Raw genomic sequence first — 499 nt, forward strand, 5'->3', positions numbered from 1 at the left:
AAACGCCCTCCATTCCTACAGAGCATTCTAAACGCCCTCCATTCCTATAGAGCATTCTTAGAAGTACGGTGGGCACATCATACATGGGCATTGAAAGATACACAAAGCAAGCTTAATATCAGAGGGCATGCAGGACACTGACATCATGGAGGCTAGCCCTCCACTCTAATGTGAACTTGCTCCGAACACCGAAGGGATACACTGCTGTCTAAGAAACAAGACTGACCCCGAGACCCATTGCGTTCTTTATCATCTGTGCTTTCTCCATGCACGGCCAACCACTTATGCTGAAAAAGAGGGTAGACAAAGAAAAGAGCGTGGAAAACCATGTACTTTTTTTTTTCTTCCAAGTTTTCTTATTTTTTCAGTAAACCAAAATAAGCAGTGTTGGTGAAATCAAAAAGGGAAATAAAAACAACTGAGTTACTTCTGTGGGTCAATTCTGTCCTGGTAAGAAGGAAAATCTGTATGCAAGCATGAGCTGTGAAATACTGGTTTC

Source organism: Psammomys obesus, unplaced genomic scaffold (assembly GCF_907164565.1).
Source record: "Psammomys obesus unplaced genomic scaffold, mPsaObe1.curated_primary_1811, whole genome shotgun sequence".
Taxonomy (NCBI): Eukaryota; Metazoa; Chordata; class Mammalia; order Rodentia; family Muridae; genus Psammomys; species Psammomys obesus.